A 15368-nucleotide genomic window follows, 5' to 3' on the forward strand; every position below is an offset into this window, starting at 1 on the left:
CATAAAAACAATGTTAATTTCCCTACTTCAGTCTTCGCTTATACACTTGTGTCTTGAGTTGACTCAAAGATTATGCCTCTCGGTGAGTGGTGCCAGGACCAGCAGCTTTGCCATCTCCTGGAACTTGACAGAAATGCAGAACTTCAAGTTCCAGAAGTTCTCAGAAACTACTGAATCAAAAATCCGGATTTTAACAAGATTCCAAAATGACTCCATTTTATACTAAAGTTTGAGAAGCCATTCTGGATGCCTATCTTCAGATGCTTTCAAGCCTTTCAGATTGACTCAGTTTCCACCTCTATGCTGGTTTCTTAGTCCATTCAGTCATTCCTTCATTAAAGAAATACTTCTTGAGGACCTGTTATGTGCAAAACACTATTTTAGATGTTAGGCACACAGCCTTAAAAGTATAGACAAGACCCTGGCCATCTAGTAGTTCATATAATAAGCAAGGAAAAATAAACAAAAAATAGTTTCAGAGACATGCAATATACGTGCAAGTATTTGTGCCAGTCTGGGATATGTCTTTTCATTCTCTTAATTTTGTTTTTCAGAGAGCAGCAAAGCCTCTAATTTTGATGAAGCCAATTTGATGAAGCTAATTTGATGAAGTTTACCAAATTATTCTTTTATGGATTGTGCTATATCTAAGAAATCTTTACCTAACCCAAGGTAACAAAATTTTATTTCTTCTACAAATTATATAGTTTCAGATTTTATATTTAGATGCATGATTCATTTAGCGTTTTTTTTCCTGTTTATGGTGTGAAAGATGCGTGAAGACTCATGCTTTGTTTTATATATGAATATCCCATTAATTCAACCTCGTTTGTTGAAAAGATCCTTTCTACACTGAATTAATTGCTTTTGCAATTTTATTCGAAATCAGTTGTCCATAAGTGTGAGGGTTTGTATTTGGACTCCATATTCTATTCCTTTGATCTAGTTTACTACTTTTACACCAATACTGAATTCTTTTGATCACTGCAGCTTTATAATAACCACACCAGTATTCACGGAGTAAGGAATCAGGTAGCATTAGCCCTCCCACTTTGTTCTTCTTTTTCAAAGGAATGCTATTTTTCTTTTAGCATTCCAGGCTCCAAGCATTTTAAATTTTAGGATCAGTTTGTTGATTGCTATGAAAAAAACAAAAACAAAAACAAACTATAAGAATTTTAATTGGAATTGTGGTGAATCTATACATCAGTTTGGGGACTATTTATATTGTAACACTAATGAGTCTGTTGACTCATGAACAAACTGTATTTCTGTATTTATTTAAGATTTCTTTAATTTCTCCTAGCAATAATTTGTAGTTTTTATCACATATGTTTTACACAGATTTTGTAGATGTATATATAAATATTTTATAATTTTGATGTCAGTGTAAATGGTATTGTGTTTTTACTTTCAATTTCAAATTGTTGCTGGTATATAAGATACACTTCATTTTTATATCAGTCTTGTATCTACAATGCTGATAACTCATTTATTAGTTCTATAAGTGTTGTTATTAGGTTCTATCATATTTTTGTATATAGATGATCATATCCTCTTCAAATAAAAGAGTTTCACTTCTTTCCCAATCTGAAGACCTTCTATTTTTTTTATTTTTGCCTGATGACATTGACTAGAACCTCCATTTCATTGTCTATATATATATGTATATATATATGTTATTATATATTATACATTACATACAACACATATTTTTACCATATTTAAAACATTTTTAATATTTTAAAGATTAGATCATTACAAAAGAATGAAATATTGTCTTTTGATATTTTCCCATTTATAAATGAATTTGTTAAACTTTTGACTTCACACATTTCTCTCAAACTCTTCCACCCCTGAAACACAGCATATGCACATACACTTCCTATCATTGGTGCTAGACATAAGGATTTTATTTTATTTTATTTTAATTTTTAAATTTTTTAATAAACATATAATGTATTATTAGCCCCAGGGATACAGGTCTGTGAATCACAGGTTTACACACTTCACAGCACTCACCATAGCTCATACCCTCCCCAATGTCCATAACCCCACCCCTTTTTCCCTACCCCCCCTCCCCCCGGCCACCTTCAGTTTGTTTTGTGACATCAAGAGTCTCTTATGGTTTCTCTCCCTCCCGATCTCATCTTGTTTCATTTATTCCTTTCCTACTCCCCAAACCCCCACATTGCATCTCCACTTCCTCATATCAGGGAGATCATATGATAGTTGTCTTTCTTTGATTGACTTATTTCACTAAGCGTAATACCCTCTAGTTCCACCCACATCGTCACAAATGGCAAGATTTCATTTCTTTTGATGGCTGCATAGTATTCCATTGTATATACTTACCACATCTTCTTTATCCATTCATCTGTGGATAGACATCTAGGTTCTTTCCATAGTTAAGCTATTGTGGACATTGTTGCTATAAACATTTGGATGCCCATGCCCCTTCGGATCACTACATTTGTATCTTTAGGGTAAATACCCAGTAGTGCAATTGCTGGGTCGTAAGGTAGCTCTATTTTCAACTTTTTGAGGAACCTCCATTCTGTTTTCCAGAATGGCTGCACCAGCCTTCATTCCCACCAACAGTGTAGGAGGGTTCCCCTTTTTCCACATCCTCTCCAGCATCTGTCATTTCCTGACTTATTAATTTTACCCATTCTGACTGGTGTAAGGTAGTATCTCCTTATGGTTTTGATTTGCATTTCCCTGATGGCCAAGTGTATTAGGTTCCATCACATTTTTCTATATAGATGATCATATCCTCTTCAAATAAAAGCAGTTTCTCTTCTTTCCCAATCTGAAGGCCTTCTATTTTTTTTCATTTTTGCCTGATGACATTGACTAGAGCCTCCATTTCATTGTTCTATATACATATATATAAAAAATTATATATTAAATAGTATATATTTGTAATGTATATTATATAATAATATATACATTATATATAATATATAATAATATATATACATTATATATAATATATATTATATTACAAATATTACATACAACACATATATATTATGTATTATTTATAGTCTATATATATTCTAAAATTTCACCAATAATAAATACAATTTAAAATGGGCAGAAGATTTTAAAAATTTACTAAAGGGTTACATGGATGACATAAAACTTATGAGAATATGCTTGATATCATGTCATTAGGGAAATACAAATTAAGACTACAATGAACTCATTATAGACTTAGTAGAATGCCTACAATGGAAACAACTGACCACACTTGGTGTTGGCAAGTGTGTAGACAAAATAGATACATCATTTTTGGGAATACAAAATGATACAATCACCTTGGAAAATGTCACATTTTGTTAAAAAGCTAAAATGCACCCACCATGTAATTCAGACATACTGCTTATAAGAATTTACCAAAAGAATAGTAAGCTTATGTCCATGCAAATACTTCTATGTGAATATTCAGAGATGCTTTACTTGTAATAGTCCCCGACTGGGAAGAATCAAATGTTCGTCTACAAACGACAGAATAAACAAATTTTGATGTATCAATGCAGTGAAGTACTACTCAACAAAAAAAGTAAGAAATAACTGATACATGCAAGAACCTCTTTAATCTCAAAATATTTATGCCAATTGAAGGAAGCCCCAGACAAAAGAGAATGTGCACTGTGTGATTCTATGTATATAAAACTAATCTGTATTGACAAAACAGTTACAGTTGCTACCTTTAGGTAAAGGGGGCCATAGCAGGGACTGCAAAGTAGGAGGAAGAAACTTTTGGGTGAGACAGTTGTATGCATACCTTGATTGTAATGATGCTTTTCACATATATACATGCTGTCCACGTTTGAAGAATACAACTTGACATGTATAAAAGCATATATATGATATATAATTATATATTAAACCATGTATATAAATGTGTCTACACATATACATATTTGCATAAATGCATGCATATAGTTTCATGTATATACATATTGTAGTTTAATTTATGTCAAACATCAAATTGTACACTTCAACTGTGGACAGCTTTATCATAAAAAATACTCTTATCATTAGCTGACATAATACAGAATAAAGGAACATTGGGTCAATGATTAGCTACTTTGTTGTGTCTAAGGGTTAAATTTGAACTAAGGTTTTGTTAAAGTCCATTTTGGTCTCCTGTGCCTCAGAGCTATTACCTACTGGATATGTCCTTTTTGATACACCACATTCATCTCTGTGTTCAAATCTAAACTTGTCATCTTTTCCTAGGAAACTGGATTCTCCATATTATCTCATTTAGAGTTATGTCTATATTTCTAATTGCTCACACCTTCATGTTACTGTAATGCAGTTAGGCTAGCCAGTAAATGTTATTGGAGGATGGGGCTTGAGGGAAGAGCTCTTCAATGAGCCTGGAATTTTCTCACTCTGTCTAATCCCACATCAAATCAGGCACTAAGTTCTGTTGCTTCTATTCTGCAATGTCCTTCTAATTTGTACACAATTTTCCAATGCCAACTTTTACTCCTTTACTTCAGAGCTTTCCTTCCTATGTTATAGCACCAGCTTCTTAACTGATATCCCTGTGTCTTATGTTTTTGTCTCTGCAATCAATTTTCTGCCTTGAAGCCAGAGTAATCTTTTCTAAACAGCAAATCTAATTATTCCAAGAGCCGAGAACAGTGTCTGGTATATGGTAGGCACTCAATAATTATTTGTTGTATGGAAGAACAGATGAGTGCCACTCTCCAGATTAAAATTCCTCATTAGCTCAGAATTGCACTTAGGTTCAAATTAGAATTGTCAATTGTAGCGGAAAGGTCTCCCTAATCTAATTTCTCCTATCACTCCCATTTAAATGTTAACACTAGGGGCACTGGGTGGCTCAGTCGGTTAAGTGGCTGCCTTCTGCTCAGGTCATTGTCCCGGGTCCTGGGATCAAGCCCCGCATCAGGCTTCACAGTAGGTGGAGGAGTCTGTTTCTCCCTCTCTCTGCCTGCGTACTTGTACTATCTCTCTATCAAATGAATATTTAAAGTCTTTTCAGAAAATTAAGAAAAATAAATAAAGGTGAACACTATTTTTAAACTAAAGTATTACCCTAAAATCACCCTCTTTTCTTTGCCTTTGAAACTTGCACTTACTACTCTAACTCCTTGCCTTGTGCTTTCTCTCCTTTATAAAATCTTATTCTACTTATATTCCAGAACTAGCCAGAACTCTTTTTTTTTTCAGGGAAATTTCTCTGTTTCAGCCCACTCCTCAGGCTGTTTAGATACTGCCCTATCTTCCCTGAACTACTCTGCGAATGGAGAGTCCTATCCTGATGACACACAATTCCCTGATTTCTCACATCTACAAAGTGCAGAGGCTATGCCTTGTTTGACATCCCTTTGAAATTACATAGACCCTGAAACATAGTAAGCAAGTAAGCATAGTAAGCAAGTAAGTAACTATTTTAATAAACACTGATATTTTAGCTTATTTTGTAATCTGTCTAGTAAGAATGGTAGTAGAGAACAAGACTGAGTTTAAGAAAACATATTTCATCCTCCATGCAGTTAGAAATGGAAGGGAGCATCTCCTAGTCCGATAATCTAATTGTGAAGGTGAGACAACAAAGATGCAGAAAACAAACTGAAGTAGACTTGGAATTGCATCTGTTGCAGTGTTGCTCATTCCACTGCCTTAAACTGTTGTCCATTCATTCATGTAATCATTCACTCATATATTTATTCATATATTCAATCAAGGTAGTGCACACTCTTTTAATTATTTGGTAATTCCTCATAACATAATGATTAACAACATAGCTGCTGGACCCTAACTCTCCTGGTTTTACTGCGTATGTAATATTGTATGAGGTTGTTTAACCTCTCAGCTTCCCGTTGACTTATAATAAGGTCAATAGTTGTAGGCACCTCCTAGAGAATGTGTCAGTGTCTAAAGGCTTTAAATGCCTTTAATATATGTTAAGTGTCTAGTGTGCCAGTATTATATGAGTAAAAGATTCTGCTATTTATTTATTTAGTACTTAGGAGCAGGCTTTGCCCCTCGCAGTTTTACACTGTCCCATTCCTTCCTTTTATTTTCTCTCTAGATGTAAAAATTATAGGCACCTCAATGGCTCACAAAATATGTGTCTAGGACCTACATAGAGGCATTTTCAGATGAATGAATTCAAATTCTCCATAAGCACTAGGTGTAGAATGATATAATCAAATGGGAAAGAATGTTAGTAGAAAAGCTCATCCAGCCTTTTCTCCATAAAAACCCATGAATATAATAAATGATGCCTTCACAGCTGAAAATCAGCAGGCATTATAAACACTTACTTACAACATGAGTTAAGAAAATGTTTTTCTTCTTATGGGAACAGCAGTTTAAAAAGCCTAATGATACTAATTATAATAAGTAGCTGGTAAATGTTTCATCAAAAATACTGACCCACAGTCTTAGCAGGTGCTCATTAAATGTGGTAGATTTTATTCTTAAAAACCGTTTCTCCCTTGTAATATCTACATTTGTAACCAAGAAAAAAAAAGGAATAAACATTTTGTTGGGGAGACTCATGAGGCTGTGAAAAATAGAATGAATGCTATAGTAAAATGTTTTAATTTCTCAGGCATGAATACTCAAAGTTAAGTCTTATAAATGCATACATTTGAACCACAAAATGACTTTAAGAATGCCATTTTTAGTTAAGGTGTTTAACGCTTTGGCATTCTGTAATTTTAAAAGCTCTATTAATGAATATTTGATTAGACAGAGACATCTTGGAGGCAAACAATATCTCAGTTCTTGTTTTATCTTATTTATTTATGATTGATAGCACAAATTCTTATTGTTTTTAAAAGAGGCAGACTGGGTTAAAATTTATCATGCATAATATGTACAAAAAAACTGGTTTTTAAAATAAGTAATGCATTCATCTGGTTAAAGAGTTGAAATAATAAATAAAAGTTCACAATGAAAATCCTCATTCTCACCCCATCCCCACTTACTTCACTACCTTTAAGTAACAATTTTATTAACGTTTCTGTTTCCAAGAAAATACAACCATACAAAATCATAAATTTCTTCATTTCTTTCACAAGAGTTAGCATAACATGCATTTTCTGTATCTTGTTTTGTGTTTGCTTGTTTTACAATTAGTAATATGAACCACATAAAATTGCCTAAGAACTTTTACATTATTACATTTCATCAATTTCATATGATCTAACATATCTTGGAAATCTACTCACATTAGCAGATGGAGAATGACCTTATTTTTTCTTTCCCTCATTTTCTCAATAGTTGCAGAGCATTTCATTTTGTGGATATTTAGTAGTTTACTTAATCAATCCCATAGTATTGAACACTGGGCTGTTAACTACTTTTTGGAATTCTGAGTAAGAATCAATTGATAAACTCTCAAATGTATTTTAATCATATGCAATAATATCTGTAGGATATATTCTTAGAAGTGGAGTTATTGGGTCCATAAATAAATGCATTCATAATTTTGATGGAATCAAGTATGATTATTTTATTTCTCCATAAGTTATTAACTGTAGAGTTAAAACCTGAAGCTGTGGGGCACCTGGGTGACTGGGTTAAAGCCTCTCCCTTTAGCTCGCGTCATGGTCTCAGGGTCCTGGGATCGAGCCCCTCATCGGGCTCTCTGCTCGGCGGGGAGCCTGCTTCTCTCTCTCTCCGTCTGCCTCTCTGCCTACTTGTGATCTCTGTCTGTCAAATAAATAAATACAATCTTTAAAAAAACAAAAACAAAAACCTGAAGCTGCAACATAATCTTAGCAGAATTCCCTGGCCAGCATTTCCAACTTTTGTGCAAGTGTCTTCAGGATGGACTGGAAGGCTCTATGTTATGTTTTATTTGGGCTCATGTATCATGAGAGCTTTTTCTTGAAAAATACCTACAATTTCTGATAGTTCTTTATTTTCATGTGTTTGGTTTAAAATGATACTTTTCTAAACTACTGAAACATTTTCACCAGGGAATAGCTCATAAGAAACTGAATTTTCTCCAGTTTCTGAAGAACCAGGCCACACAGGAACTGAAGCATAAACAAGCATTACCTAAATTAGGTGTTTGGAACCTGCTTTTAGCAGATGAGGGAAATTAGAAATTAGAATATCTTTGTTTACATATACAATGGTGCATCAAAATCTGTTAATAATGTTTATATTGTCAATTTTAAAGTAAAGCTATTCTCCCTAGGTAATGATGAATTCTTTTCAAATTTATCACAAATTCTGACTAAACGGGGTTCAAATTAACAACTTTTATTCAGGGATTAGTCAAATGATATATCACACACACTATTTCCAAATTGACTTCTGAAGGATGTCTTCAACTCATAAATCCTATTGCATAAGATTCTAAGTTATTTTTATTTGGAACAGTGACTTTTTCTTTCATCTGATAGTGGGTGGGTATTTTATTTTAATCCCTATTATCTTTCACACAAAGAATTACTGCTGATATATTGTTATTAAGTGGTAAGCTATAAAATATTACATTATAATTTCAAAAATTGAGTAGGAGTCCTCTTCATATTCTGAGAACTCAAGAAATGAGGCTTCTTTAATTTTGTTACTCCACAATGCTCCTTGAGCTTAGTTCGGGAGGGTGGCAATTATATTCCAGGACCCATGTTCTAGGCTGTGGGATGGAAGAATTAAAAATAAAATTTAAAACTTATGCTCTTAAGAAAGTTCCTGTAATCTGCTACGTGGCAATTTCCACTTGCTTCCCACTGACCAGAACATCATCTTTTGGCTATACTAACAGAAAGGCAGTCTGGGTAACAGATCTATTGTTGTGCAGCCATTTTCTAAGATACATATGAATATGGTAATAAAAGAGGTAAACTGATATTGGGGACAACCAGCAACTTCTCCATGTCCTTACATAGTTCTTGAGAAAATATCATATGTATGTAACAGAATATTAAGGCCAGCTTTAATTCCAGACGATGATACTTCAACACAGTCATAAAATTCTAAACAAATCATGTGTATCTTCTAAAATAAAATGTCTTATGGCTAGTAGCCTCTGAAGTTCTGGGAAAACAGGGAGGAGGGGAAAAAAAGTGAAACATGAAAAATTAAAAAGAAATTCATGATAATACCAAAAAATCAATGTTTGGTTAGTAAATTTTTCAAATTTGGAAAGACCCCTCATTAAAGAAAGAGCATCACTGGAACATGGATGTGGAAATCTTAAAACCGTTTTCTTGTTTGATTCCTGCCACCCTGAACTATCCAGGAAAACTTGCCATCAATATATAAGAATTGAGTATTAGGTTCTGCTCTGGTCTCCAAATTTTCAGACTACAATTCCCACAAAAATCAAAGTGGTGAGCCTATCTATGGTACAATGTATACAGGGAAATGAAATCCTCCCAAGTAAAACCTTATAGAATTCAGTGAATGCCTTAATAGCATTACATAGCATAGACTGGTGTGTGTGTGTGTGTTTGTGTGTGTGTGTGTGTGTGTGTCTGTGTGTGTGAGGAGAGGGTGATTGCTTTTTTTTAACTGATTATGGTCATAGAACAATACAGTGGGAAAAGGGGGAAGTCTACCTCAAATCAGTGAAGATGAATGCCTAATAGATACTGTTAATTGGACCAGAAGCTGTGCCTATGAACTCATTCTTCATAGAAATAAGAATGAAATTTTATGGTTCATCCATTCAAGAATACATTGACCACTTTGGGTAGGAATCGTGATGATCAAAATAGCTATAGCCCCTGACCAAGTGGAGAGCGTCATTTATTTTTTTGGGCAAGAGATAACTTACCAATTTCCTCCTCTTCATTGTTTTACAATATTGGCAAAATCCTACACTAGATAAAATAATGTTGATTTGAAAAAAAACAAATCACTGTGGGGTCTATGTCACAAATGATATCTTATGCATGAAAATATAGTAATGTATACATGAGGATATGGATAAAAAGAAACACTTTTAGTGAATTTTACTAAAAACATAAGGAAAAAATTGTAGAAAGTCATGTGATGATTTCAACAGGATGAATAAAAAGAGATAAAAACAATAAAAAGAATAGATTGAAAATCAAATCTGAAATGGAAAATGTTGTTTGGGTTCAATAAAGTGTTTAAGACAGCGCAAAATGCATGAGGTACATAAAACAAGTTCAGGATTATAGAAATAATTGACATTGAAGAAAATGAAACTACAAATGTGTAGGATTATGGTTGCTAAGGAGGGCACTTGTGATGAGCACTGGTTGTCATATATAAGTGATGGATCAGAAAAGTCCACTACCGAAACAAATACTACACTATATGTTAACTAACTGAAATTTAAATAGAAACTTGGCAAAGAAAAAAATTATGAATTTTTTTTGTTTTTTTTTAAATTTTTTTTTCAAAAGTTGTGGTAAAGGAAATATTAAAGAAAACAATTAGACAAAAGATATACACAAAAAAGAGAGGTCAAAGTCAATACAAGACTTACATTACTAAATGGGTTGTATGCAAAAAACTTTGGCAGTTAAAATAGACCTGAGTATATATTGTATTTTGGATAAAATTAATAAAAATGACTTAACCATCATTGTCAGGCAGAATTACTTGAACATAAAATGTTAGTGAAAATCAATGGAAAAAATATTTAGAACTATTACAAGTTTACTAAGTGTCTAGTAATAAAATAAACACAAACACACACTGAATGATACAATAACAAAAAGCTTTCTTATATACAAACAATAGAATAGTGAAAATAATAGTTCCATTTACAATAGAAAAAATAGACACTATTAAACAGCTATAAGTATCTAATAAGGAATGAATGGGTCCTATGTGAAGGAAATTATGAAACATTAATGAACTCTCTATAAGAATATTTTAATAAATGGAGGGATACTCCTGCCTACAGAAATCTACAGCCATGAACCACTCTTCCAGAATGGTTTATATAGGTATCAGAGTCATTTTAGACCCCGCAGTGGTTTGCTGCCCAACTTTTACTTTTGAGCAAGTTGTAGTTATGATCTAATTAAATCTTCCAGTCTCATCTGCCTTTGGCTTAGGGCCTAATTCTCTTCTATTCATTCTTCTGTTGCTGCAATTCAGGTTTTTCATGACTAAGCCCACAAGAGTGAAGTAGTACTAGTATCTAGTACTTCACTACATATATATGTGTGTATATATATATGTGTGTGTGTGTGTGTATAAATATGAATTATATATATAAATATAACATATACATATATAATATATAATGTATAAATATATGTGATAATTATATATAATATATGAGATAATCATATTATATCATAATTTATATTTATATAATTTCTCCCTCTGGAAACAACTTCCTCTAAGTACATGCAAGCAATGTGGGTATGAGGAGCCTAAAATTAGAATTAGACAGACCTTTGCTGGAATCATGGCTCATCATTTAATAATTTGATTATTTTTGAGATTTTACATAGACCTCTTGGCCTTGGTTCTTCTTTTATAACATGAGAACAACATATTAAAATTATTATCTAGAATTGCTGATACTGAAAGTCACAATTATCTATACTTGGCTTTTTTGATTAAAAATAGTTCTATATAACACGAAAATCTTTGTGTTCACTACTCTTGATTTGTTACAACCAATTTTGTGATATTTTCTAATTTTTCAGAGGTAAGTTTTAAATCTTAAAAAAAAGATAAAAATGGAAAAGTCAAATGTAACCTGAATTCAACAACATTGTAAGAGAATCCATTTGTTCTGTAAATATTTGTCAGGCCAAACTTTATGTGATAAAGCAAGGATAAAATAGCACTAGTTGATGATTTTATGGTCCTATCAAAATATGACACAATCTATATAATCCTGTGTTTAGAATATGTGGTACAAGCCCAAGTGCATCCTGTTGATAAAAAAGACTTTTAGCAAGCTTTAATTCCAGAAATATTTACGTCTTTCATCGTGGTTGGTTTAATTAGAATAAATATTTATATATTTAATTGCACATTTTTATATAATATGAGCTCTGTTACATCTAGAACTTGAAGAAAAATTTGTGGTAAATCAATGGTTAAGATAGGTTATGAATCTTACCTAAACTGAATAGGGTAAGAATAATAGATGAATTACCAGAAGAAAATGGTTTATGAGGGCAAAGGAGTGAGAATGTTAATTGTTCAGTGACTTAAAAAAGAAAAACAACTGTCTCTGGTAAGGAATTAATATATATTCCTCAGATTTCTTTAGTGACTAGAAAGCAATGCTTAGGTAGGAGTAAGAATCAAGCATAGAGATAAAAACAGTGAAAAATGGTACATTGAGAGTTTTGGCATTTGAAATTGTTAAACTTGAAAATTTGTATTGCTAACAAACTGAATTAATTATATTGTGGCCCCTGATTAAGGAATCTGTGATCAGTTAAAGGTTAAATAAGGATTATCATGGCTATATGACTTTGACTTACAATGGTATAGCGGTTAGACAGACAGCATACTTTTAAAGCATATATTTTTTTTTAAAGGAAGACTAAAATCAATGAAAACATTTCTGCCTGTAACAGTATCCTTTGTATCTCACACTAGAATGTGAGTGTTTGACAGCAGGTGCAATGCAAGTCAATTCATCTTTGGGTCTGCAATACCAGACACACTGAGAGTACTCAATAAAGGTTTGATTGATAAGCCTGTGAATGAATGAAAAGCAACTGAAAGCCATTATTTATGTCACACCAGAGCTGTGACAGTTCTCTTTTAGAAGGAATCAATCATTCCTCTTTTTAATCATGAACCACCTTTCTTCTAGATTTCTGTGTTACTACTACCACTACAATTCCACTCCTTTGACGCATCTCCTTTATTTATCTATATACTTAAGTCCTTACTTATTGAAGGTCCTAACTTATTTATTGATGACCTTTCCATATCCATTATTCTTTTATGGATACCTTAAATTCTCTTACATGCTGCTCTTGATTCCAAGCCCCTTGATCCAAGCCCCTGCCCTCGATCTAACAAAATATAGTTAAATCCAAGTATCCTTTCTTATCTTACTCCCAGATTAAACTTACCAGAGAAAACTCTTCACCTATACAGATTCATGGTTATAGTCTCCAACTAGACTCTCTGTACCTGCCCATTCAGACTGTCTTTTATGTTTTAGATTCTGTTCAGTTACTAGAACACAGGAAGAAGGGTAAGAATTTTACTGCAAGATATTTATAGTATAGAATGAGAGACAGATAGCTAATAGACATACAAGCAAATACATGCATAAAAAAATGACAGGTGTTAATGAATGCCGTGAAGAAGATGAAATGAGAGCTTCTTAGTAACTATCAGAATTGGTGGCCAAGGAAAAACTCTAAGAGCACATTCATTTGAATTGAGACCTGGACTAGAAAATTGAGGCAGTCTTATGGAAAGAGCCTGAGAAACAGGAGAAGCAAATTTGTAGATTCTTGGATCCTGAAATGGCAATATGCTTTTCATGATTAAGAGGCAAAAACAAACAAAACAAAACAAAACAACTAAATTTGCTGAAGTGTAATGACTGGTGGCAAAAGAGGAAGAAGATGAAGTTAGAGAAGCTGTCAGAGATGAAGTTCTGGTCATCGTTAGGGAGTTGGATCTTATTTTAAGAATAATGAGAAGACTTGTGAGGGTGTTCAGTGGAGCTGTGTCAAGCTCTGATTTCTATTTTAGAACAATCATGCTGGCTCACATTTGAAGAGACAATAATGGTAGCAAGGAGATTAAGCCTTAGGCTATTTTTATGTTAGATGTTAGGATGGTGATTTGAACTATAAAATTAGTAGCTGAGAATATGAGAAGTGGATATATTTTGAAGACATGAATAGCTTGACTTGATGATATATTAAGAAAAATACAAAAATATTTGTGAGAAAAATAGAAAACTCAAAGATGGATCAACTGGATAAATGACGGTATCATTTACTGAGTCAGAGAAGACTTTAGGTAGAGAATAGTTTCAATGGGAAGAGATGAAGACTTCAGTTTCCATAAGTTAGAGATGTTTATTAAGTATTAAAACAGAGTTTTCAAGTATAATTATGTATATATAAGTACATATATATAATTGTAGTGTGCATGTTTCAGTTCAAGGCTCAAGGGAGAGCCCAGAATGGAGAATCATATTTGAAGCTGTTGAATTGAATAAAATATTTTAGAATGTAGGAAATAAAATAGGGTGCAGCTAAAAAGAGGTAGAGGCCGAATATAGTATTCTGGTTGCTATAATATGTAGAGGCCGATTAAGGACAAAAAGTCAACAGTGAAAACCACGTGCAAGAAGGAATCCCATGAGGAAAAAGAAAAAGAAGGAACCCTAGAACAAAATGATATCCTGGAATTCAAGAGGGAAAGTATGAATGAATGAAAGAATGAATGAATGGTCAAATGTTGAAGATGGTCTGAGTAAGATAAAATCAAGAGAATTGACTATTGGCTTTTGCAAGAAGGAATAACGTCCCGAATGAAATAAGGAAGGCAGAAACACTTCTTGCATCATATAATAAGAAGGAAGATAGAATATGTGGTACAGGTATCAAAGACTTGTTGGAATGAATGAGAACTCAGGTCATCTGATACTTATATTTTCCTATGAAAAATAGATGTCATTACCTGAGATTTAAAGGAGCAGAAAGTGATGAAGATTTAAGAATATGAGATGTGTAAATAACAGTTGTAGATTGTGGGAAAATAAAATTTTAAGGGAAAAGCAGTAATATTTTCTGGTAGTATAGATCATTTTGTATTTACAATCATAACTGGAAGTGATTTCAGTCAAAATTTCGGTATACATTTCTACAGCAACTTTTGGCTATGCAGAAGGGAGATCCTGGATTTAACTAGGGCTGGAAGTTTGCCAGGTGAGAAAGAAAAAGGGGGAGATAAGGAAAGAATTGTTAAGTGTTTGCAAAGGAATGAATGTCGTACAGGATCATAGCGGTTACGATGGCTTCCGGGGATTTGAGGATATGAGATTCCAATATTTATTATAAAAGTCATTTTCTTTACATTTGTCAGAGTGGAATGGCAGCCCAGGGAGATGAAGGATGAAAATGATGGCCAAAAAATGGTATGTTTCAAAATGAGACTTTGATACAGTTACAGAGGATAACAGTAAGGTAATTAGATGATGATTAACTGAAGATATCAAGGAGCTGTGGGTTACATTGAATGGATCTTCAGTGGACTTCAATGTTCAAAGCACCATGGGGGTTGATCTTATTAGTAGGGTAGTGAAGGGAGAGTGTCAGCATCCAGGTACAGCAGTATTCACTGAAGGATGGAGAAAGACTGGGATGTCAGTCTTCAGGAAAAGAAGGTGCTTATCTCGATTGGGTCTAGGGAATTGGATTGGGTCT

The sequence above is a fragment of the Meles meles genome, chromosome 2 (assembly GCF_922984935.1).
Source record: "Meles meles chromosome 2, mMelMel3.1 paternal haplotype, whole genome shotgun sequence".
In the NCBI taxonomy this organism is placed as follows: domain Eukaryota; kingdom Metazoa; phylum Chordata; class Mammalia; order Carnivora; family Mustelidae; genus Meles; species Meles meles.